Genomic DNA, 24,370 nt, shown 5'->3' with positions numbered 1-24,370 from the left:
TTTTCACCGAGTGTTTGCAAGGCACTAGGCAGGCACTAGAGGGTCCAATTTATGAAGTTTCCCTCCGAAGACAAATTTGTGAAGTTGAGAGATTTGTTTTTTGTTTGATGAAGAAAAGAAACAATAGTCTCCCTTTAGAAGCACATGGAACTAAAGAGAAGAAATGTTTGCAAGAGCAAAGACATCATTTTTTCCAATGTTTGCAAGAGCAAAGACATCATTTTTTCCTAAGTCGATTGCTGTTATGGGTTTCCTCTTGTTCATCATCTCTAGCATTTGGAGCAAGGCAATAATCACAACTAGAGGTTTCTAGGAGGCTCTTTAACAACTTCAGGTTTGTAGGGAAGGATGAAGAAGTCTCAATCGACATGTTTTCACAGCTCATTTATCACCATGCATTTACAAAAAGAGAGGTATTGCAGGTCCATTCCTTTACAGTCATATTCTCTTACCATTATAAATAGATGTTTTGTTTGTCAAATGGCTTGATATAAGCATAAATCATCCCCACACTAACCTCCTTCCTCAGCATTTTATGATGCTTCATGATTAAACTGTGAAGGAAAGGCAGCATGCTGATTGATGGTTTTCAAAAAAGCTTGAGGATATACCAATAGATAAAGTATGATAAAAACATAATGAAAAATTATGAGTGTTGAGTGGTCATTGAAAAGACAATGGATGTTGAAGGCACTTCATGACACAACAATTGTAATGTCGCCTTTTTGGGACCACCTATATTTTGCCTCCAAACTGATAGGATGAGATACCAACTAGGAAACTTAACTCTTTTTATGGCTCCTTGATTTACTTACACAACTTAACAATGGTTTTGAGTGACAAATAAATATATATATATATAGAGAGAGAGAGAGAGAGAGAGAACAGTGTTGTGCTTTCAATATGAAATCTAAAGTTCTATTGGGAATACAAAAGCCTGCTATTAATGTGGACCTTATGTCCATGCACTCAATGTATGATAGGCTGTGCCTCACTTGTTTAGCTGTCTGATTATATCTTAATACTGTTCTTGCAATTCTCAGCACTATAGCAGCCCAAGAATATGAGATAGTGGAACACAACTTGGGAAGAAACACAAATGATATGGAATGTGAAGAGGTCCAGGAGGGTATAGCTTCAACCAGAGAAAGGTTGACAAAGGCAAATCAATGGATCATAAAGTTGGAGGCCGAGAACAAATATTGGAGAGATCGCTAGCCTATCCGACAATTGCACCAGGCAGAACTTCCTCAAGACAGTGGGAGTAACCTAGAAGATATATCGGCTCGGCTACATGAAGTCATGGGTTGGATCCATGATACAATCCAAGATGGGCGAAATTTCTTGCCTTCCTTCATCTTGACATTGCGGTAATTAGTGACTGTTAGAAACAAGTTTATAGATTATTTGAAGAAGAGTGGAAGGATTTCCTCCCAGACAAGGATTTGACTATTCCCAGGCTACAGGCGTTCATTGGGCTACCAGAGGCATATTTGGAGAAGGCCAAGTTAGTTGATGAGAGAGGATTGGGTACGGTTGAATCTTGGTTTGTCGCCTTGACTACTAGATTGAGAACACTCAAAGAGATATAGAAGGCAGTTGCACAACACAGCCCAAGCGTCGACACTTCCATTTCAACCATGATGAGCGATGTTGGGGTGGCACTTGATTTTGAAGACAACATCTGAATACCCTTTCCTCCCTAAATGCTTTTATTGGATTCACAAAAGAGTATGAGAAGGATCATGGGAAGACACTACAAGCAACAAACAGCGTGATGAAATTGGCAGAGCTCAGGATAAAGCACACACCTTGTCCTCCCATGGAAGAAGTCAACAAAAGGCTAGCGAGGTTCATTTCCTTAGCTAAAAGAATGAGAGAAAAAGGGACAGTTATATTAGAAGATCATTTGATGTAAGCCCAAGTGGCAATTTCTCTTTCTTCTAGGATAGGACAAGTGTCTCATTTTGATTGGCCACCATTTTGGTGCCTTCTCATTGGTTGCCACTTTTACACCTTTTTCATTGGTCCATTGATGAGGTGGCATCTTTTCATTGGCCGATGGGGTGGCAACTCTAATTAGGGTTTCTAGGATTCAATTTGGATCGTCGGTTTTGCCTCTTTATCTCTACCATGGATTGTACATTTTGGCCCCTATACAAGGCCATTTGCCCTCATTTGTAATGGTCGGAGAAAATTGTTGCAAAGATAATACCAAAATTCGCTATTTCTTTCTCATTGTTGTGACTTGCATGGTGATTAAGAGCCTTTGGTATTATTGCATAGTTTTTACTTCCGAATAGTTAGAGTAAAATTTCTTTTCAAGTTGTTAAAGTTGGTTTGATTTGAAGTTGCTAAGTAAGATTAAGAGTAAATGTATAGTTGCATGGTAGTATTAGTAGATGTTTGATAGGGATCAATACTAGACCACTAGCATCCTAGCGGCTTGTTGGGAAGCCTCGTGTGGCAAACTAGTTCATTTTTCTTTTGAATCATTGCATCTATGGAGGTGGAGCCGCTGGTAAGCTTTCATTAGATTAGATCCTAGTCCATTTGCTAATCTTCCATCCATAGGAGTAGGAGTAGGATAGCAAGTAATTCAGGGCTTAGAATTTAGAGGAAAAGAGTTAGATAGATACTAGTCATAAGAATCATTCACCCTCCACTACTATCACCTTTTCACCAACACCATCTAGCATTCACACTGAATCACCATCTCCGTCATCTCACCAAAATCCAAGTCATCCTCAACAATTTGCATAAGGCCGCCTACGTGATTACCAACAAATCACATCGATATACTAAGTTAGTATCCATAGGTGTAAGGAACATTGGAGTTATTCTCATGTCCCATGAGTATTAACTTTTCAAGAGAGGAATTGTGTGTTTGATACTCTGTATCAGATATTCAATTGCTAATATGTTATGTGGTATAAAAACTGACATCAATAATATGGAGACTTAAGCTTCATTAGCAAAGATTAGCAAAGAGTTATTAGACCCAGAGATGATTGATAGGGTGGCAAGGTATATGGTTTCCACTTTTAGGAAACTAACAACAAGGATGCAGGGAAGAAGGCTTGACTCTCGCCAATTGATATTCAGGAGGTAGATGTACCTGTGCTTAGAACGACACCTACTACGTCTATCTGTGATTCTGTAGTTCTCAAGATGGACTTCCCACATAGAGACATGTGGATATATCAGTGCCATTGGTGGATAGTATCACTGAGCTCTAGCGGGTTGATAATTCCAGAGTTGTTAGTGTAGATAGTACAAGTGATATTGGGATTGCAGTTAATGTTGATTGTTCTAGTTCTCTCAAGATGGGGATTCTTATTAGAGTTCCATATGTTAGTCGTTATAGTGTGCTCTAGTGAAGGAGAGAGTTGCCTCCTCAGGCCAAACCATTGCATGTGTGGAGTCACCTAGCTATGATGTTGGTGATCTGGGTGTTACAACAGAGTTAGTGGGTGTTGGTTCATGCTCTAGCGTTGTTGATTTACGTCCCGACATTGAATCAGGTGTCCAAAGTCAGGTGTCGAAAGTTGAGACTTTATTAGATGTGGATGTAGATACTATGGACACATCTGATGATCCATTTGATCATGCTATGAGCTGCACTGGGCATGATACCCCTTGCAAGTTATTGGGTGATGACTTTGAGGAGGTTTTGGATGGGTCCCAAGATCAAGATTAACAATGGGAATTTCTGTTGAAGAGGAAGTAGAATCATGCAAGAAGTATGATACAGAGAGGGATTCTGCTTCTTTAGAGGAGGTGTTGGTTGAGGTACCGAGTAGTTGTACCTCAATTGCAGATATGTGTGAGGTCGATAGCACACATGCAGTGAGTGATCTTGTGGTGGGTAGTTCTGATTTAGTTTCATATCACAGTGGAGTTAGTGAGATAAAGATCTCACATAGGAGGTAGGCGTTACAAAGGCATCATGGGACCAGTCAGCTGAAGGTGAGTGAAAGTGACATTTCTTCAACTTTGAGCAATATGACGTCATCCATCAAATGCTAGCTACACTTGGTTGGGGTGCTCCTATGTTTGATGAGCACAGTGACGGTACACTTTCTCTAGCACAAGTTCATGAGCTTCAAGATGCTACCAGGATCTTGATGCATAACTATTCGCAACTAGTTGCTGACAAGGACTTTCTTTTGGAGCGAGGTAGCATTTGTTATGAGACATTATTAGGAAAGAGGAGGAGGTGGTTGAGCTCACCCAAGAGGTTGAGGTGATTGTGCACTCCCTTGAATGTACTTAGTTGGCTCTTCAAGAGTCATAGTCAAAGTTGGATGAGGCTACCATGGAGTTGGAGTGACTACAGATGACACCAGCCCAGATCCTGTTCAATTGCATATTGTGGTTGGTGGTGAGTTTTCTTCCATGGTCGGGGATGAGGGACATGATAATGTGGCAGTCACATTCCTCCAACATTTGGGTGCAGTACATACAAAGGGGGTGAGAACATCAATGGAGACGAGCTCTCATGGTGATTTACTTCCTTCTGCTAAAAGAAAATCTATTTCTTCATTTCATAGAGCTGATAGTATTGGACAGTTGTTAGTGCAACATTTTCAAAGGGATCAAATGTGGGTCGCAAGGGAGTAGGTTGACACTTCCACATATAATTTCTACTGCATAGTCTTCCATAGAATATCTTTTGGAGAGTTTGGATACGTGGGAGGATTCATATAGAGTGTCCGAGGGTACTCTTATCCGAGGCTCTCATGTTATTCGAAGGTTGGTGAGAAAGCTTGTAGAGACTTTCTCTACAATGCTTCTCTATAGGGATTTTGTGGTTGGGTTTTCTAAGAGGGTTTCCCAAGATCCTACCCAGTCAGTACTTGTGCAGAGTCATAGATTGGAGTCATCTCCTGATTCCCAGTTTGGTACTGATGAGTCATTAACAAAGATTGGGGCCTTCTATGACATTATATAGTGGGGTGTCCTCATCATTTTTCTTTTGACCCACGGGTAGAGGATTTGGTTTCAACTTAGTGTGGGTTGGCTCCAGTTGCATACCATCCATTATGGAATGGCTTAGCACCATCTTTTGTAGATGGGATCGATAGCTACAAGTTACACCACTTGCAGTATCTACACACCTAGAACAGATTATCAAAGGTTAGAGTTGGTGATAGTAATTCAGGTACTTATGGGTGTGTATATCTCCATAGGTTGGGTGTGAGTATCAGTTTGATAAGGACTCAGATGTTGGCAGAGTTGATATTATAGTTGGATTGAGTTATGATGAATTGTTATGGCCATCAACACCTACAGTCAATTTCCAGATGATTGTCATTGATATCAGTTATTTGGGTATTGGTGCTATAGGAGTTACATGTACACAACACATATAGTACGTAATTCGACCCTTGGGATCCAAGTGGACTGTGATGTTCATTTTGATCCAGGATTGCTTAGGGACAAGCAATCTTAGGGAGGGAGGACCGTAATGTCCCCATTTTTAGCAAGCCCCTGCAGTCGGCTTAGTAAGTTCACCATTGTGACCCTCGTGAGCTAATAGTGGGATTTGCGGGTCTCAGTTGTGGGGTTATAGGCTTTACAACAGCCTATAGTTTGTTTTGGCTCCATTTGAGGGGATTACTATTTATAGTAAGTCAAACTCTTGGTTCCGATGAGCTCAATTGAGTTAGAGGAGTTGAATGATGCTCTCAAATTTTACTTTGGACTTTTGCTTTGGGATCCAAGAATCTTGGAGGGAGCGTCTATTTTAGTAAGCCACCCCGTCAAGTTTATTCATCGTCTTCCTTTATCAAGATCCTTCTAGCGTTGTCAAATGTTCATTATGATGCTTCTTCAATTATTTTTGCAAGACGGGTGAATTATTATTATTATTTATCTAAATATGCCGAGGTTCCTATTCTTTCTGTGTTGTATGTTGTATGTTCCTAATTTTAAATCGTGGGCACAAGAAATAGTGGTCTTGTGTGTCAAAATATTATGTTATGGTGGAAAAGGTCATTTTTGGAGCCAAAAGTAATTAATAAATTATATTATAATGGCACTTTATGTTGTATGGGGGAAGCTTCTTCAATGAAGTTCATTTGCGAAACTTGTATCATTTGGAGACTATAATTATGAATCAATTTGATGGGAAAGGCATCCAATCATATATTTATCTCTTTGTTTTGTTGCCTTTGCGACAATTTTGAATTGTGTGCCCTTGCTGAAGTATCACGGTCTCTGAGTTTTTGAACATTGTTTGAAGTCACTGCTAAGGTATAGTGGTTTCATTGGTTACATCTCCTTATAGTGATTATCTGTGGTTGGGAGATTAGAGCTATAATTCTAAGAATTCTAAGTTTGGTATATGCAAATTATACTAAGGTGTGATTTGTACAATTAAGAATTATGTGATCGCATTGGAAGCCATGTGGAGTCTAGAGGCTGTGAATTTTAGTGAGAAGTTTGGACTCCAATATATTTGTGTCTGCAAGTTTGCAGATTGAAATTACCATCATTTTGGTGGCTTGCAATATCATTTGTTGTTCCCGCATTTTTCTTTCTTCGCCCATTGTTGGTCTATATACCCTACCATCTCCATGTTAGAGGCTGCATATTCATTGTTTGGGGTTGGCTTTCAATCAAACATGGGCGCAACTTGTAATTGTGATAACATGCGGTTGGCATTTGTGTTGATTTGATTATTCTCAGGGCCAGCATATGGGAGGATCAGCTGGAATAGCAACATTATGTGCAACAAATAAAAATCAGGTTCCTTTGTTATTGGGAATTGAATTTAGTTTTGTGCAAACATTATCATATTTTGTTATTTTCTATTAGAAAATAAAATTCTAGAAATTCTAAGAGTTGTGTTATTTTGCAAAAGTTAACACTTCTAAATAAATTCCAATATTCTGATATTTAGTCCATGGGTTTAAAATGCAAACCAATAAATTTAATTACAAGGAAGACTTATTATTAGAGCCTATTTGCCAAGTGTTTGACAAAATGTCAACCCAAGTTTAGTTTTGAATTGAAGTTAGTTTGAGCTATAACCAGTAGGGATTATTACAATAAATCCTATCATTATAGACCTTTGATAACTTAAAAGCTTCTAACAGGGGAATTTGAACTCAATAACATGTGTTATGATTAAAATGCATGATGGTTGGGAATTTGAATGCAAAAGCATATGTAAACTAGCTTGCATGTATTTTTGCATTTTAAAAACTTGTCTATACTTCTCCAATTGAGGCATTTGGATTTGTAAAATCATATGGTGGCCAATTTGATATAAAAAGCACATGCTTTTCTATTTTAAAAGCACGTCTTTACTCCCATTTGCAACTAAAAGCTCACAAAGTTGTGATTTGGAGGGACAAAGGACATGCTTTTGCATGTAAAAACCACATCTTTACTCATTAAGAAGGTGTTTTTGACCAGGATACAAATGGGCAGCGATTTTGGATACAAAAACATGTGTTTGGACACTCTAAAAACATGTCTTGAATGAGTTTGTAACTGTTGGGCTTGTGAGTGGCGACTTTGAAGATAAACGCAGAGGCTTTTATATAGGCAAACCTGTCAATAGTCATTTGTGCTTGATGTTTTCTTTGGGCATTGCATGTGCCTATTCAACAAGGAACTACCAAAGAAATGTGTTTCTAATGAGGCTTAGCTAAGGTGACCGAGTATTACTGTTTCGTCCTTTAGTTTCCACATTTCACATAGCTGAAATTTTTTAATTTCAAAGATGAGTCGTACAGTCTTCCAAGATGCCCCACTAACAAGGTTATCCTCATGGAGTTGGCAACGCAGCTGATGGTAGTATAGTCTTACCAATCTTCCTTGCATAGACCAAGTGTTGAGATTTCATCAAAAAATACTTTAAAGGTTGGGTTTATTCATTGGATATCATACCTAAAGGTGAAAACATGGAGTTTCAACTTCAAAGGACTACTTTGAAGAAATTCATGACATAGGCTTGTTTTGATTGGTGAGGGATGAATAACAAAATAAAAAGATCCTACATCCATGTTCATTGTCTTGAAGACATTTGAGTTGATTTTCCCATAGAGATTGACTATTGCCCATTGTCTCTAAAGCATATTGTGGACTTCAACCTCACAGAGATCCCCGCAAGGGTTGAACATGATTATCAAACTCTAGACCTAGAAGACAATGAGCATCACCATCATAGGTTATCTATTCCATATCCATCCTACTCATCTAGAAAGAGCATTCCAGATGGGATTGTTTTCAACCTACTTTCACCAATACAAATATTTGGATGAATAAAAGAGGGCTGAAAAGCATAAAGATTAAGTCAGGAAGATATTTTGACTTCATGGTCTTATTGGTTAAACTTAAAGAGTCGAAATGAGAGGCAAATAAAAGGATGGAACAAGATATTTGACAACCATCATTCTAAAGCTTTTTGTTATGCACCAAATTTGCAGCCTAATACAACTCTAAAGTTTAATATTTGGTATAACATGGGACTCAAATTCTGCATGCTGGTTATGAAATATTGAAAATGAGACCTTTGAATTCTAGGTCGGTTCCTATTGGATAATCACCTAATTTGCTCTTCAAAATACCCTTAAATACTTGATAGAGAAAAGGGAAAAACAATAAGTAGGATACTTGAAAACTTGAAAACTAACAAGTGACCCACCAAAGATATAGAAACAAAAAATAGGCAACTATCTTCACTTCATAATACCTTATTTGATGAACTAAACACTTATGTTCTGTAAAGGCTTGCAAAAATATTTCATAATGAGGTTCTAAAACAAAGATAAGAAAAAGATAGTATTCACTTAACAAACTTAGAAAATATGAGACACACACTATAACCTACAAACAAATATAATGTCCCCATTTTTACCAGCATCAAAGTATGACAGATTAGCCTATTATTGTGATCCTGATAGGCTAATTATTGTGGATAGAGAGTCTTCTAGGGGCGGTGCCTTGGCTTGGGAGGGACTTATCTTCTCCACTATTTAGTAAGTTACGTGTTGGTTTTCGTGTGGCTCATATTGGACTTTGTTTGGGCTTAGTTTCGTCTACATATTTGTGGAGATGGACCCTTTCTATTTTTTGAAAGTGCATTTGGTCACATAAAGAAATCATAGGTGTGAGTCCTATTTCAAACTACATATTTAAATGATGAGTATTTTGGAAGTTATATTTTTTGTGGCCAAATTATTATTCAATCATTTAATAGCTTATTATAAAGTTATAATTTAACTTTATAATATCACTTAAGTTTAGGTTTGAGTCATCATTGGAATGGGCCATTTATCAATTAATTATAAGCCTTAGTAAAGTAATGAATATAAAAGTGCAAGGAGTTGTTATATTCAAAAGTTGAAACCTCTGAAGTCAAAAGTGTCTTCATGAAGCCATGTGCTAGAAAAGATTATTTAATAAAAGAATTTAATGGACGCTTCTAAATAATGTTGTGTTGGTGAAGCCAAGTGCATTATAAAACATGGCTTCATGAAGCAAATAGATCATCCAATTGTTTATTTGATAATATTTCAAAATTTACAAATTATCAACTTCATTGCTCAAGTATAATAGTTTTGATCTAAGATTGTAACTTCTCTTACAGTGATTTTTGTGGCTGAGAAGTAAAATTATTTGTGTTATCCATTGCTAAGGTATAGTGGACTAAAATACTCTGATTTTGGCTAAAGGATTATCTCTGACTTCTGGGTTGATTAATCAGTGCTGAAGTATACTCATTTGGTGTTTAATTGTTGCAATTATAGACGACCTCACATTCAGCCTTCATTACTGTTTCTATTGTGGCTTGAAGGTGAATTGAAGATTGCTGCAAATTGATGTATATTATCTAGACGTCATATTGTTGGGCACCATTCATAGTTGGTATTTGGGACCATTTAAATTCAGCCTGTGATCTCTTATAGGCCGATTTGTATTCCTACCTTGGGTTGCATTTTATGGTGCTTACTCTTGTTGTGGAGTTTTCCTTATCTCAGCTACAACAAATCTAGTGCCAAGGGCAATCCAAGTTCTCCATCTAATAAGTCAGATTGCATGCAAACTGTTTGTGAAAATGTCTATTGGTTGTTAATGCACATTTAACATGTAAAAATCACATTATGCATTTAAATGAATAAAAAGAATTGCATTTGTGTTCCAATTCTTTACCTAAATTTCGTAGTTATCATTTGCAAGCATTTAAACTTCAATTAAAATCATTTCAAGCTACCAAATACAATCTAAAAATAAAAGACACTGAGATAAAGGGTTCATGCAAAGTGTTTGACAAAATGTCAAACATCTAAAAGTAAGGAGAATTCAGTGTTTGTGAAGTTAGAGCTGATTGGGGTTATTAGAGTGGTATCGCAGCAATTTCTTGCCATCCCGTGGTCTAGGAAAGTTATTTTATTTTTCGGATCCATTGTTGCATTTGGAGTAACCAGCACTCTAGCATTTTCTAGCCATGGACAAACATAGGAGGATTGGGAGTTCTAGAAGCTCATGGAGTAATGAGGAAGTTAGCATGAAAATGAATCCTTTGCAGGAAATTATGGAGAAACTTAAACTTCATCACCAAAGGTTGGTAGAGAGCTCATCAGATCCAAGCCAATTGAGAAGGCAACAAGGTATATGGTTTCCGCCTTTAGAAGGCCACCATTGAGGTTGCAGGGAAGGAAGCTTGAGTTTTCCTTGACAGGCATCCATGATACAGAAGTACCTATATTTAGCACGACACCTACGAAACCTATCTGCAATGTTAATGATGGACTTTACACACAGAGACATGGATGTGTCAATGCCACTGGTGGACAACAAAACTGAGCATCAGTAGGTTGAGGATTCCGAAGTTATAATGTCCCCATTTCTAAGGTGTATTTTTAATAGTAATAGAGTTAAATATAAGATCAAATAATAAATTAAGAATGCATTTGTGTAAATTTAATAAATTGAAGAAAGTTGAATTAAACGGTGAAGTATTATCAATATAATATTTAATGAATGATATTTCTTTTGTTTGGGCACATAAAAGATTTAACAAAGACGAAATCAGAAAAAGACAAAACTAGAAAAAGACAAACAGAGCAAAAACAAACAATCTCAAATTCAAGAAGATTTGTGTCTCAATATTTCACAAAGTATCAGGATCTGTCTCTTGTCAGCCTTCTTTGAGATTTTTGCAGGTGCTGCCTGTTTGCCAACCTGTTAAACATTAAAGACCAGAGATAATGATCAAATGATTTTGTATTATCATACTTGGCAGTAAGATAGTTCCAGTTGATAAAAAATGAATCACAAAGTGTATACAGATGTCTATGTGCAGACTGACATATGTAGACAAATGGTATATACTATATATGCAGACGTGTGTTTCAATAAAAATATATTGACCATTTCAGTCATCAATAATTGGCACATTACCAATGAAAGGAGTATGGCTCATTATCGGGCTTTCAGAGAATTATATTGTTCACTATCTTGTTTTGTCTTTCCTTGATGAACGGTGTGATTAAATCATCATGACTCATGGATTAAAGTTGCCAAATACTTGAATGTCATTTTTAGAGGTACCTTATTCGGGCTGGTCAAAACCCTGTGTAACAGTAGCAAAACTGGCTCTATTCGACGATAATAAATATACTTCTAGAATGTTGAAGGAGGTGTGCAACGTTGGAGGAAGAAAATTCAAATAGGTGTCTTTGAGGTTGAAAAACAAGCTTCAATATAATGGAGTTTGTTGCTTTAAACATATAAATCACAGAGACATGTTCTGCAGACACTGTGTGATATACATTGATGTTCTTGAAGAAAAAGGGTTGACTCTTGAAGGTTTGCTACAAGTATATATAGTTAATTTGATTTGAAGAAAAGTCTATTCTAAATTGCTGATATGATCCCATCAGCACAGAAGCATACAATTCATATTTCTTTGCTTCAGATAGCAGAGATGTTTTGAAACAGATCAGAAAGTGTACTGTTGAATGATTGTTCCAGATTTTGCATATCTTGTTTTGTTCAGCAAAATAGATATAAATGAGAAACAGAGATAGCAAGATAAAGAGTTTGTAGGAGATCATAGTCATGTAAGGAAAAATCAGTTTACAATAGAGATTGCAGCCTATATACATATGATCACAATATAAATGATTGAAGAAGATAATATATAAAATGGGACATGTATAAGAATAAGAATAAGACTTAGATTTTTTAAAATTTATCATCCATTACTTGATCTAACGGGAAGTGTTTGACAAGTAAGAAAGTTTTGGAAGTTATTGATAGATCACGTTAATCCTCGCATTTATTATGAATCAAATAGAAGCAGTGATATTGGTATATCTTTCCTATTTAGTTCCTATACAAAAATCTGTACGAGTAAGTACGAAGGAATAAAGAGGTTGTCCAAATATTAAGGTATTCAAAAGAGGGAACATTACAGTAGTATCAGGGACATCCATAAGCAATAAACAGAGATGGATACTTGTAAAGGGATATCCATAAAGACCTTAGGATGAGATAAAGTCTCTCCTAAGGATTAAGTAGAGGGGTAATCCTAAAGGGATATCTCTAGTGATCTGAGATGAGATAAAGTCTCTTCTAAGAGATCAAAGAGATGATTCCATCCTAAAGGGATACTCAGAGAGAACTTAAGAGTGACATACAGTCTCTCCTAAGGATTGTAGAGATGGATAATCCTAAAGGGATATCCATAAGAGGCCTTAGGAAGAGATACTGTCTCTACTAAGGATTAAATAGAAAGGGATAATCCTAAAGAGATATCCCTAGAGACCTAGGTAGAGATGAATTCTCTCCTAGGGTTAATATGGATTATTTGTTAGGAGTCATCAAGGAGCAAGCAATAGGAAATGCTACATAGTGAATCAAGATAAGTTTTATCTTTTGAACTATTATTTTATTTTTAAGATTTATTAAATTAAATGGTATGATGCAATAGTTTCATGTTGATAAATTTATTTTACTATTAATATATTGCAGTTCTAACTTCAAGTCAAATTTTTGTTGCAGGATCATTGGATTGGATATTGACATATCAAGTCACTACTAACACTACAAGTTTGAATTGCTTGAGGACAAGCAATTTTGGCAAGAGTGGACTGTAATGTCCCCATTTCTAAGGTGTATTTTTAATAGTAATAGAGTTAAATATAAGATCAAATAATTATTGTTATGTTGACTAAAACAGTAATAATATTATATATAATCTAATCTAATATTCCCTCTAGGAAAAAAGATTTTAAGGAGTAAATATCAGTATCAAAATATCAATTTAAATAATAATAATTATTATAACAATAACTAAATATAATATAAATCAGCTTAATAAAGACATGTCTATTAAATGCTGAGGGGTGTGATCATTCAAGAATATCCTAGAAAGGATATAAATAAAGTAAGACATATTAAATACTTGGTATGCAAGGGTAATAAGAAAGACTTCAGGAATTTCATAAAGGACATTTAAATCTAATTCTTAGCTGTAAGATTTAAATTAATTGAGAAGGATTCTTATTTGGAGTTCTTATAGAAGTTGTTGTGGATAGTGCAGGTGTTATTGGGACAATAATTGTTGTTGATTGTTTAGACTCTCTCAAGGAGGAGATTATTATTAGAGATTTGTATGTCAGTTATTGTAGTGTTGCTCCAAGGCAATAGGAAACTGCTTGCTCGCATGGGACCGATGCATGTATGGAATCACCAAGTTGTGATGTTTGTGATTTGGGTAATATAGTGGAGTCGGCAAATGTTGGTTCATTCTCTACTATTATTGATTCATAGCTTGACATTGAGTCAGGTGTCAGCAGTTGAGGCTTTATTAGGAGATGTGGATGCAGATAGTATGAACACATCTGATGATACATTTGTTGATGTTACGAGCTGCACTGGTTATGACACCCCTTGCTAGCTATTAGGTGTTGACTCCGAGGAGGTTTTGGATGGGTCTCAAGATCAGGATTTACATGGACTTTCTATTGAGGAGGAAGTAGAATCATGTGAGGAGCACGATATAGCGAAGGCTTCTGCTTCTTCAAAGGAGAACTTGGTTGAGGTACCAAGTAGTTCTACCTCGATTACAATTGTGTGCAAGGTCGGTAGCACCCATGCAGTGAGTGATCATGTGGTGGGAAGTTCTGATTTGGTTTCCTATAACAATGCAGTTAGTGAGATAGAGAGCATGCATAGGAGGCAAGGGGTATAAAGGCATAATGTGACTAGTCAACTAAAGGTGAGTGAAAGTGACATTTCTTCATCTCGTGAGCATTATGATTCTACTCGTCAAATACTAGCTACATTTGGTTGGAGTGCTTCTATGTCAAATGAGCACGGTGATAGTAGTCTTTCCCTAGTAGAGGTTCATGCACTTCGAGAGGCTATCAGGATTTTGAAGCATAGCTACTCTCAATTAGTTAGTGACAGGGATAACCTTCTAGAGTGGGTTAGCACTTATTATGAGACATTGTTAGGGAAAGAGGAGTAGGTGGCTAAGCTCACCTAGGAGCTTGAGGTGACTATAGAGTCTCTTTAGTGTACTCAGTTGGCTCTTCAAGAGTCACAGTCACAACTAGATGAGGTGACCATGCAGTTGGAGCATTTTCGGTCCACACCAATCCCAGATCCATTCAAATTGCATATTGTGGTCGGTGGTGAGTTTGCTTCTACGGTTGGGGATGATTGATGTGATTATGTTTTGGCCGACACATCTATCCAACATGTGGGTGCAGTCGGTACAGAGGAGGTGAGAGCATCAATGGACACAAGCTCTCATGGTGATTTGCTTCCTTTAGCCGGAAGCAGATCTGTTTCTTCATTTCATATAGTTGGTACCATTGGACATTGGCAACGCGACTTTTCCAAAGGGATTAGTTGTGGCCCATGGGTCACGGGGGAGCAGGTTGATGCTTCTACATATAATTTCTATTGCATAGTCTTTCATAGAGCATCTTTTGAAGAGTTTGGATGTGCGGGAGGATTCATACAGAGTGTCTGAGAGTGCTCTCATCTACGCCCCTTGTGCTATCCAGAGGTTGGTGGGAAAGATTGTAGAGACTCTGTCTACTATGCTTCCCAATAGGGATTTTGAGGTTGGGTTTGCTGAGAGGGTTGCTTTGGATCTTGCATGGTTGTTAGTTCAGAATCAGAGATTGGAGCCATATTTGATTTTCAATTTGATACCGATGAGCCCTTAATAGAGATTGGGAGTTTTTACTGCCACTATATTGTGAGGAGTGCACATCACTTCTCTTTTGACCAACAGGTAGAGCATTTGGTTTTGCATCACTGTGAGTTGGCTCCAGTTTCATTTATTCCGTTATAGGATGGATTAGCACCATCTTTTGCAAAGGGGATCAACAACAACACGTTAGACTACTTGCAATATGTACACACCCAAGACAATTTATCAGAGGTTGGAGGTGGTGATAGTGATTTAGGTATACATGGTCATTATCTCCACAATGTATCAATTTGATGAGAGCTTAGGTGTTGAAGTGCATATAAAAGGTGGCTTCATGAAGCAAATAGATCATCCAATTGTCTATTTAATATTATTTGTCTTTGAAGGGATTTCAAAATTTACAAATTATCAACTCCATTGCTGAAGTATAATGGTTTTGATGTGAGATTGTAACTTCTCTTACTATGATTTCTGTAGCTGAGAAATGAAATTATTTGTTTTATCCACTACCAAGGTATAGTCCAGATTAAAATATTCTGATTTTGGCTAAAGGATTGTCTCTGACTTCTAGGTTGATTAATCAGTGCTGAATTATACCCATTTGGTGTTTAATTGTAGCAATTATTATCAAAGGGTTTGCAGATTAGAACACCTCACATTCAGGCTTCATTACTGTTGCTACTGTGGCTTGAAAGTGAATTGAAGATTGTTGCAAATTGACATATATTATTTGCGCAACATCATATTGTTGGGCAGTGTTCACAGCTAGTATTTGGGACTGTTTAAATTCAGCCTATGATCTCTTATAGGCTGATTTGTATTCCTACCTTGGGCTGCATTTTATGGTTCTTACTCTTGGAGTGGAGTTTTCCTTATCTCAACCACAACAAATCCAACGCCGAGGGCAACCTTGGTTCTCTATTTAATAAGTCATATTGCATGCCAACTATTTGAAAAACATCTATTGGTTGTAGATGCACATTTAACATGCAAAAATCATATTTATGCATTCAAATGGATAAAATGAATTGCATTTGTGTTTCAATTCTTTACCAACATTTCTTATTAATCATTTGGAAGCATTTAAACTTCATTTAAAATCATTTCAAGCTAGCAAATACGATCTGAAAATAAAATACAGCGAGATAGAGGGCTAATGCAAAGTGTTTGACAAAACGTCAAACATCTAAATGTGAGGAGAATTCAGTGTTTGTGGAGTGTTCGTTAACACTTTTTTCTACTATTAGATTTTATAATCTTGACTCTTTGATACCCAATGTTTAGAGAGACAAAAGGATGTTTACCAATAAAGAGATCAGTTTATATATTCTATCACTGCCCTCTGAATTAATAAGCTACAGCTCCCTATGATTTGCAATGATACGCAATGAATATGATTTTATGAGATCAAAAGTTTTGGCATTATAAGCTCTTAACCTGAGAGCAGTAAAGAATAACCAAATTGTTTGCAGGCACAAATAATTCAGGTAGGATGGATTTGAATAACCTATCACACTCAATGGAATGACTGTAATAGATGATCTTGAGATTTTCAGACTCTTACTTCTATTCTAAATGCAATGTTAACCATCTAAATGCAAAGAAGAATGGAAGAAGAAATGCACATGAGGGAAAATGGAATTGCTTTGACTACCAGACTTGAATGAAATCAAATTCAGCAAGTTACTAATAGATTCATACACATCTATTTTTCAATTCCCAATGAAACTATCTAACATGATATGAAATGAAGAAGAGAGGAAGCAAAATAATATATGAAGAAAGTAAATGGAATCACCTCTACTACAAATATCAAATTGAAATGGAATCCACTTGATTATCACAGGATCACATATAATTGTCCTTCAACTCTTAATGCAGAACTAATCTATGCATGGGCAAAAAATCATGACAAGCAAATAAGGTAAATGAAATTATAGACCAATTTACCATTAAGTTTGTCAACCCGTTTATTGCCAAATGAGATTACATGTATAGTTCTTTATCATTTCTTAATTCCGGTAGAGCAACAGTCATATAATAGAAAAGAAAATGAGAATAAAATATGAAATTATCCAATCTGCATCATGATATGAGCATGTGGTATCTCTTCTACAGATGCTTCTGAATCCGTGATATTCCTGAAAACACTCCATGACCTTTCATCTTCATGTGAATTCACAAATCCTACAAAAACCTTCAATCCTTCGTATTCTGCTATTTGGCACCAATTCAATATAATTCATATTATAACGGTCATCGGAACTTTGAATTTCCATTGTTGATCTCAAATGGATGGTCAAGATTAAATTATTGTAAACCTTCTTTGTGACTTCCTCTGTGGGTCCCTCTGTGTACGTGTCCTTCCATTGTTACGTCACTATGATTATTCTCCTTGCAACTTTACATAGTGAGATGGCGACAGATGTAGATCTTTTTTCCAATCTAACGGTAGTAATAAAATGATATTAAATCTCTTTGTTTCACAGTACGGGTCCACTTTCCAACTAGGTGCATCATGGCAGACAAATGGCAGTAATTCATTGCTTGGAAGATCTGAGATTGACTAGTTTTTCTTCATGAAATGTACTAGGCCCACCTAGGCACGTGTTGATCCATCGTTATGTTGCTATGACTAATGATTGAACAACTTTTAATAGCGACAAAACAATGATCATGGATCTTGTAAGATCTGATGGCTAAAGGCATTCAACTTCCATTTAATATTTGAATGGGACCCAATCTAACAGGTAAGCATTTGCACTTTTCAATTGGCCAATAGCACACATTCTTTCGTTCAATTGAAGTTTCAACTCTACAACATATATGCACGGATTAAATATTAACCATTGATTTCATTTCAAAAAGAGTCATACCACCTTTGACTTGGTTCTTTGGCCATTTCTGCATTTTTTAGTGCTCACTCTATTGAATTCAACTAATCTTGCTTCTGACTTATTCTCATGATCTATATATCAATCTTTTAGCCTCAATCTTCCATGTTCTCTACTGCATTTTCTCTGTATATGCCCATGATCTCTTTTTAATGTATCCTTCCTTTAGATATAGACATTTGACCATGAAGTTAGAAATTCTCAAAGATTTAAAAATACTTTTATGAAGAACTACTTCTCAACATGTATCTTTGTCTTCGACATGATTAGGAACAAGGAAATACAAATTAGCTGAATATCCAAACCTTCTTCTCATGGGGATAACACATAACAAACTCTCTAAACCCTAATCACCTAGCTTTGGACTAATGCATTGCTCATATGATTCCCTCATTAAGTTAACTCGAAAGAATTATGAGAACAAAGATCATCCTATAGGAAATCTAAACTTAGACTCAAGACATTGACACTTGACTTGACTAAAAACCCTAGAGCAAAAGATATTAACTGAAGCTTGGGCAACATGGAGTTAGAACCAATTGGGGCCATTACAACAAACTTACACTCCTAGAACTTGGTAAGAGTTAAGAAAAGGCCAACTGGAATTCTAAAAAACTCACTGATTGTCCCTATCTATCATATGTTTACACACAAATGCAAAAAGAAAGGAAAGTTCATAACCAAAAAAGACTAGCTCCATAATCATTCAATCCAATATATTGAGAATCCAAAGCTGGGTTACAAAAGAATGCAGAAAACACACTATGGGCACAAAATGCCACAAAAATCCTTCTTTGCATAATTAGAGCTAACTCAATAATGAGTGAAAAACTCACGACGTACCATCTCACAATCCCTCAGGTCGGATGCAAGAAAAAAACCACAATAAGAGGGCCTTGAAACTTCTAAAATGAAGTCCAACTAGTCATAAAACCCCACTAAATCATAAAGACACCTACTCACTAAAAGATGCCCATAAAATGCTCCAATTGTTAATAAAGACCTATCAACTACCATGGCAAAGTCAAATTTGACCTTCAAACAAACTCCTAAAAATGTTTGTCATGGTCTCAAACTGATCTAACCACTTGGCAAAACACAATCCACCCACTTCTTCATTAGGACTTTATCAAACTAGATGACTCCTTTCCTCTTAATCAATCTCCATGTGTCATTAAGAGTGAGTCATATGGTCTTCCCACTTCTAGTTTAAAAACATTAACATTAATTTTGCATTGAAAATTTAATATTACTTAATTGACATATAAATTATTAATATTAGTAATATTAATTACAATAAAGTAATGCAAAAATAAAAACAAAACATTTTTCAATAGCCTCTAAGTTTATAACCATTTGATCAGCTAGGTCATATAAATTGCCGATGAAATATTACAAGGCAAATTCAAAAGGAAAGAACACTAATTGACTAGGAGAAGGCAACGTGGAACGGTCTACTCCAAGTATTTGATGAGCAACCCTCAACACAAAACATATTCTTTTCTCATTTCATTTATTCGCACTTTTTGGAAATGTTGAGAAGAAAATGTTAGGGTTTGTGGAGTTAGTTTTCCTTGTTTTATGTACTTTTCCTTCACTTATCTTGTCATTGTTTTGGTAAATCTAGAGGATGTCGCCATTTACCTTCTGTTTGTTGTATTGTCGCTACTGGTTTCTGTAAGATGAGTGCTTCTTGTTATTGCTTAATGCCATCAAAGTCCATTGCTCTTATTGAATATCCTTTCACAAACACTACAGGTAATTGCCAATATCTTTTTGGTGGAAAATTAATGTATTTCTTTGTTGTTTAACGTTGATTATTTCCTATAGATCACAAATTTTTTTTTCAGCTGCAACATATATGATGAGAGCTTTCTTTTCCAATGTATCGTCTCTACAACTTCATCAGCTTGAAGAGCCATTTGCTTGGGTTTTCGTTTTGAGACCTAACACCTTCAGCATCAGGGCTTTTCTATACACGTCCTGATTCTTGACTTGTTTCTCTTATGGTGCTTCCATTTGATGGTCGTGGCTATAGTATTTCTTCTATTCAGCAGCCATTAACTTCACAAGCCTATATGTTGGCGAATTTTCCTTGGCACCACTTGGTGAGTATGCATTTTGGATCTTTTCTATGGTGTCCTCTCCTAATTATTTTGTGGGTTTCTACTATTACAATTGTGCTCCATATGAATATGATTAGGAAAGAGCAGAAAACCTCATTCTTTATTGCAGCTTCTTGTATACAAAGGTCATGACTTGAAAATTTTCCTTTGTTGTAGAGGTCAAGGGTGTTCATTTTGAAACTTTTTTTTGTACAACAAAAGAGAAAACTAATCTAGGATTCATGCATTTGGTTTTGTCGGCTATCGTTGTAGATGGCTTGAACCCCTAAACTTGCATCTCTATTTTGTTTCTTTATTCATGAGCATTTAGGAATACAAGAACTGTATTCAACCTACTTGATCAATTATTGGCACTGTGGTATCTATTTGCCACTAGTCTTATGCATGGAGCCATAACCTATCTAGGGTTTTGTAGCAATTTAAAACCCACTTCCTTTCTAGTGTCAAGCTTTTAATGGATTAATTCCATCACACTGTAGCAATTATGGGTGATTGTCAAACTAGATCTAGATTCTCTTTTGGCAGATTTATATTGTCTTCTTGTCATTACTATATGTGTTCTTGAATTTGATTGATATTTGCTCCATATGAAGATATTGCAATCAAGGTTTCGATTTCATAACTCAAGATGTAGCTTTTGATCCTACTCCTTTTATTTCAAAATAAGAATGTGGATTGCCCAAAAGAAAAATATACAGCTTTGTTTCATTGTTGTTGTCTATATGCAGGTGAGCTGCCATGATTTTTGCTGTTAATCAAAACCCTCCTATTTTTCAAATGTTTTCTAGAGGATTGCAAAACCTTGTACTTCACTTATACTTCAACCACACAAATGGCTTATTTGTAATGTTCCAAACAACAAATAGACTGGTACTGTGCGGAAATGGCTACTTGAAGTTTGTACAGTGGGGAGAAGAATGCTTGGCCGTGCCGACTAGCTTGATAGAGGCTGTACAAATTGTGTATGATGGTGTCCATACGATCGGAGTGAAGGGGAAAGTAGCCATACAGTATACAATGCAAAGGTATGCCCACGGAATGGATAGGAAGGCTTTATAGTAGGTCCTTGGGTGGTTGTACAGTTAGCACAAAGGCCATATGGTATGGTCTTGGAAAATCTTACGGACGGGTGTAGTAGGTCGTACGGTAGGTATTCTTTGGGACCACAAACTGGTAGCGAGTCGTATGGTATGTGGAATTGAGCTACACTTAGTACTAGAACAATACATTCACCAATTAATACCAAAACAATTGATTCAATCAAATTCCAGAGATACATATATGCATCTACAACAAGATGGTGCTCCGATTTGCCAGATCCGAGCGAAGAAATACACAGACAGAAAAGGGTGAGCTTGAATCCCACTGAAACCAGAATAGCCAAGTAGGGAAAGTCTTTCACTTCCGAAATGGAGAACAACAAAGAATCCCAATGGGAATTCACAGTACAAAGAAATAATCCAAATCGCATACCAACAACTACCCACTAGCCATGATTAAATACTCGTTGGGGAAACCTTTCCAAGGGTGTAGATAGCCAATGGCTACACCTACCTATGGAAACAAAAATAAAAATGTGTCTGAGATATACTAAATTGTTTACCATATGGGGTAAATAGTTTAATGCATACAAACAATAGACAAGAATATGTAACACAATAGTACTCCTTTTATTATTCGCATATATGCCGAAGAGATTACATAGTGCTTTCAATGATGATTACAACCATAATCCAAAGTCCATTTCGGATGGTGTACATATACCATTCCGAAGGGGTGACGCAACTGGTAAAGTTTAATGCATACAGACAATAGACAAGAACATGTAACACAACAGTACTCCTTTTATTATTCGCATATATGCCAAAGAGATTAAAAAACCCTACACAATCAATGAGAAGCTCCTGATAATGTTTATGGGTTTCTATTTTTACCGTTAATTCAAATAATATTGTAGGCCTATGCGCCCACCCATGTCAACATCTCTTTCCAATGGAATGGTTTTTCCTTCACAACTTCTTTGTCTCCCCCTTTAAGCCCAATACATAATCGATGTGATCTATTGTACAAACCTAGTTAAGACATTGAAGAAAGGCTCAGTTTACTATTTACAAACTTTAAAGAGTAAATATCATAAGTCATGTAGACCCCAACACTCACCAACTTAGAATGACACTTTATTAATATTTTTTTTCTAGTCAAAGTTCTTAGAATTCTCAAGATCCCTACATTAAATGAATCCAATGGTGTGAACCTCATAATATTGAAACACATTATTATCTTTACTTATATACATAAGTTATCAAATATACATACTATATTTAGTTATCAATGGGCCTCTATTGACAACTTAGCCCCAAACAACCAATGCTCCTACTTCTTATTGACAATTTGCACAAAACACATCTCTAACTCATGGGTACCTATGGATAAGTTGTACCAAATAGTCGATATCACTCTTAAAACGAAAGCTTTCAAAAGAAGTACTTACAACTGCCATCAAACCTCATGTCTCCTCCTTTAAATGTAAGGAATGTTCGTATTATGTTTGAATGCAAGCCTCTTATTGGAAACAATATAATTGCCAAATTGGCCCCTACCTACAATTCTCATACCTTTTTCTATATATTTAGCTTAGGTACAAAGCCCACACAAGGAAGCTATATGGTTTCACCAAGCCTATTTAGGCTTCATCATACTTCCTTTCATTGGCTTAACTATATCATACATATGAAAGCATCTAACATAGTTGAAATTCCTTTTACTTGTACAATATTATTGTGTAGGATGAAAATGTTAATCATGTACAATAGGGAAATTCAATGCAAGAACCAAAATTCAAATCGATACTCACTCTATTGATCTAAGAGTTATGCATGAAACCAAATAATGAACAATTATATCATTTCAACACATTTGATATGCTGCATTGTTTCGTTGATAATTGTTTGAAATCTTAATATGTGGATTGTTCTTCTCAATAACATAACCATGATAAAACAATAATAGTAGGATAGCATTAGATTACAATGATAAAGATATGTTCTCCAAGATGATAGATATGAGGATAGCTTGCAAATAAGATGGCTACATAATAGAAAGACATGCTAGCTAACAAAAAGATATGATCCAGGGTATGATAAGTTAGAAAGTTTTATTTACAAGATTAACCTATGTTTGATCAACGACAAAGGTCAATTAGAAGACTTAATGGATGGGAAATTTTGAGGAGAGGAAGTAAAATTAGTTAATAGATTGGATTGATAATCTTTGATCAACGGCATCCCCTATTATAATGCCATCATTTGAGTTAAGAGCTTCATAATTTATGCTGACATAAATTTTCTATGATACATCTTAGCACTTCTCAACCCATCAAACATCTACCATGGCTAGTCTGAAGCCAAAACATCATTGTCAGATGAAACTCATTGTACATTGTTGTTCCGCATTTTATCGCCACAAAATGTAGGTAATAGTACGAAACCTTCTCAACTTAGTTTTGCATTTCTCTGAGATGGTTCATTATTTAATTGGCTAACATTGATCAATCAATCAACCCTAATTTGTATAATGAACCCTTTTTACTCAAGGCTTTCACCAAGTCTTTTGTTTTTCATTTTATTAGGCTTATGCTTGATTTATAAAGCCTTCAATGTTCTTTTCTGCATTTTTGAGTGTGTTTTTTATTGCTTTCAGTCTTTTGGTTTCGTTCAAACCCTTCCTTTTGGTTTTCCCTTTGATTCAATATATCTTAGGGTTTAATCGGACTTGGCAATCAAAACATATGACCATTTAAGTGTCCAAATGGTGGACTCTCTAGATGCAATTGCAAATTTTAGAATATCATGTTATGTTTTAATGTTGACATTCACTTTTGAAAAATATAACATAAATTCACTTTATGTTATGCTTTTAAGTTACTTTATCACTTAAATTTATCACTCAAGTGACTTTATCAAAATATATAGTTTGATTTCTTTTTGAGTTACTTCATGTTTTATTTCAAAACATCTAAGTTAAATATTACTTTTTGATTAATATACACGATATATTTACTATATTGTGTAAATGTTATTTTTGACCCAATTAACCATTTACATGTTTACATGTAAAGAGGCCCCGAGAGTGTGATTTGCCCTAGAAAGGCATTTTATGGA

General features: G+C 35.9%; 1 protein-coding gene and 1 long non-coding RNA gene across 11 annotated transcripts in view; one reads left to right on the top strand and one right to left on the bottom strand.

The window, feature by feature from the left end:
* Positions 1–24,370, bottom strand: part of DCL2 (dicer-like 2) — a 445,017-nt gene that overhangs the window by 176,995 nt on the left and 243,652 nt on the right. The window lies entirely within an intron of this gene.
* Positions 1–24,370, top strand: part of LOC149540315 (uncharacterized) — a 241,509-nt gene that overhangs the window by 125,944 nt on the left and 91,195 nt on the right. The gene's annotated exons all lie outside the window — the stretch shown is intronic.

This window comes from Cupressus sempervirens, chromosome 9 (assembly GCF_028749045.1).
Source record: "Cupressus sempervirens isolate cs-2001-9-10 chromosome 9, ASM2874904v1, whole genome shotgun sequence".
NCBI lineage: Eukaryota > Viridiplantae > Streptophyta > Pinopsida > Cupressales > Cupressaceae > Cupressus > Cupressus sempervirens.
This window is presented reverse-complemented; position numbering and strand designations above follow the sequence as displayed.